The sequence below is a fragment of the Colobus angolensis genome, unplaced genomic scaffold (genome assembly GCF_000951035.1).
Source record: "Colobus angolensis palliatus isolate OR3802 unplaced genomic scaffold, Cang.pa_1.0 Scaffold25, whole genome shotgun sequence".
Classification (NCBI taxonomy): domain Eukaryota; kingdom Metazoa; phylum Chordata; class Mammalia; order Primates; family Cercopithecidae; genus Colobus; species Colobus angolensis.
Window position 1 is genome coordinate 202,000 of NW_012115710.1, and position 2,838 is coordinate 204,837.

At 40.7% G+C, this 2,838-nt stretch overlaps 1 protein-coding gene across 4 annotated transcripts in view; it reads right to left on the bottom strand.

Annotated features, from left to right (window-relative positions):
• Nucleotides 1-2,838, bottom strand: part of ZNF331 (zinc finger protein 331) — a 38,828-nt gene that overhangs the window by 28,150 nt on the left and 7,840 nt on the right. Inside the window, exon 1 of one of the 4 annotated variants that reach the window (XM_011946140.1) lies at nt 2,810-2,838. The exons of the other annotated variants lie outside the window; for them this stretch is intronic. The gene's annotated coding sequence lies outside the window, so the exon portion shown is untranslated. The remainder of the gene's footprint in view (nt 1-2,809) is intronic. 4 annotated transcript variants of the gene reach the window in all.

A 2,838-nucleotide genomic window follows, 5' to 3' on the forward strand; every position in this document is an offset into this window, starting at 1 on the left:
GGAAGAAGGGGTCACGAACGAAGGATTATGGGTAGCGTCTAGAAACTAGCAAAAGCAAGGACATAGAATACCCCCTAGAGCCTCCAACACCCTGGTTTTAGCCCGGTGAGACCCCCTTCAGACTTCTGACCTCTATGACAGTAAGATAATACATTTGTGTTGTATTAAGCTAATAATCTACAGTAATTTGTTAAAACAGCAAAAATAAACTGATATAAGGCCTAATATTGAAAAAGCAGTGTCACTGAAACAAGCATAACCTTCCTGTTATGGAACATCCTTTCACTGTGTCTCAGTAATACAAGCAGACCTTGTGATATAATTGTGTGTATGTTGGTGTATATGTGTGTCTATCTGTGGGTGTGCATATATGTGTGCATACATACAGTGTGTGTATATATAGTGTATGATATGTATGTGTGTGTATATGGTGTGTATACATATGTGTGTATATATATGGTGTGTGTGTGTATGGTGTGTGTGTACAGTGTGGATGTGCGTATATGGTGTGTGTATATATGTGTGTATGGTGTGTGTGTATGGTGTGGGTATATATGTGTATATATGCGTGTGTATGGTGTGTGTGGGTATATGTAGGTGTGTATATGTTTGTATATATGAGGTATGCATGTGTATGGGGTGTGTGTATGTGTGTATATATATGGTGTGTATATATGTATGTGGTGTGTATGGTGTGTATGTATGTGTGTATATGTGTGTGTATGGCATGTATTTGTATATGCTTGTGTGTGTATGGTGTGTATATGTATATGTGCATTATGGTGTGTGTATATGCATGCGTGTGTATATATGTGTGTATATGTATATATGGGGTATGTGTGTGTGTATGGTGTATATATGTAGGTGTGTATATTTGTGTATATATGGGGTGTGTGTATATGTGTGTATATGTGTGTGTATATATGTAGGTGTGTATCTGTATATATGGGGTGTGTATGTGTGTGTATGGTTTTTATGTGTGTATATATGTAGGTGTGTATAGGTACATATATGGGATGTGTGTGTGTATATGGGGTATGTGTGAATGGCGTGTATATGTGTATATATATGTAGGTGCGTATATGCACATATGGAGTGTGTATATGTGTATATATGGTGTGTGTACATGTGTGTATGGTGTATATATATATGTAGGTGTGTATATGTATATATGGTGTGTGTGTATGTGTGTATATATGTAGGTGCGTATATGTGTGTATATATGGGATGTGTGTGGTGTGTATATATGTGTGTCTATATATGTAGGTGTGTATGTGTGTGTATACGGGGTGTGTATATGGGGTGTGTGTATGATATGTATATATGTTATATGTAGGTGTGTATATGTGTGTACATATGAGGTGTGTGTGTATATGTGTGTATGATGTATAGATATGTAGGTGTGTATATATGGGGTATGTGTGTGTGTGTATGTTCTTGTCCATGGTTCCTGGTTCATAATCCCATAACCCTTGGTACAATCTTAATGTTAGGGCACTTTCAGCCTCAGAAGCAAGCCTCAGGAAGCAGAACTCTCTCTCTCATCTTCTCTTGCCCTCCTTTCACCTGCCCAAAACAGGATTCTCACTCCAGAGAGGGTCCTGCCCTATAACTGTAGGAAGGAACGCTGCACTGAGAGACCAAGAAGAATCTGAACAGATGGGCCTTGAGTTTCCCCCCTCAGTCTATTAGCATTAGATCAACTCTATTTGTCCAATCACATTTCAACACATTCGTGCATGCTACAGTCACAACTACCCAATGAAGTCTCCATAAACGGCCTAAGAAGACAGGGTGAGGAGAGCTTCTGGACAGCTGAACAAGAGGCATCTGATAGGAAGGTACAAAACAACTCATCCACGTGCTGAAAAGGTGGCGCACCCCAATTCCATGAGAACAGGAGCTCCTGTGCTTGGGACTCTTCCAACTCTAGCCCTACATATCTCTTCATCTGGCTGTTCATTAGCATCCTTTAAAATATCCTTTGTAATAAACTGGGATATATGTTTCCCTGAATTATGAGTCAATCAAATACATTAATAGAAGCCAAAGAGTATAAGAACCCCAACCTGCGGAGGGTTAGCAAGATGTCCCAGAGGCCTGGTCTTGTGGCTAGTGGGGCAGAGTGGGACAGTCTTGCTCACAACCTGTGGAATCTGATGCCATATCCAGGTAGACGGTGTCAGAATTGAACTGCAGGACACCAACTGATGTCCACTACAACAGCTTGCTTCTCCCCACACATTTAGTCACAAAGCTTTTTTTTTTTTTTGGAGACAAAGTCTTGCTCTGTCACCCAGGCTGGAGTGTGGTGGCGTGATCTCAGCTCATCACAGGTTCACAGCCTCCCAGGTTGAAGTGATTCTCCTGCCTCAGCCTCCTGAGGAGCTGGGATTACAGGCATGCACCACCAGACCCAGCTAATTTTTGTATTTTACAAAATTGGTTCACTTTATGGAAAGCCCTCAGATTAAGGAGAATAGTTCTAGACCATTTGAGGCTGTGGTTCATTTTGTGAACTTGCAAACACCCATCTCAGTTACCTTCATATATACATTGCTCCTGATGTACAGACATCCAGACTCAGCACATAACAGCAGCACTCACTGCGCACTCACACTCCGGGATGCGGGTCTATGGTTTTACACATGTTAATGCATTTCACCCTCCTCACAAGCCTATCTTCAGAAGGCTCAAAAAGCTAACAGGCAGAAACAGGACTCGAATCTTGGTCATCTACATTTAATGTTTGGTCTTAAGTCTTACAAACACATATCATTTAATTAAAAAAAAAAAAAAGGATACTCACCTGACCCTTTAAGATGTTTAACGATTCGT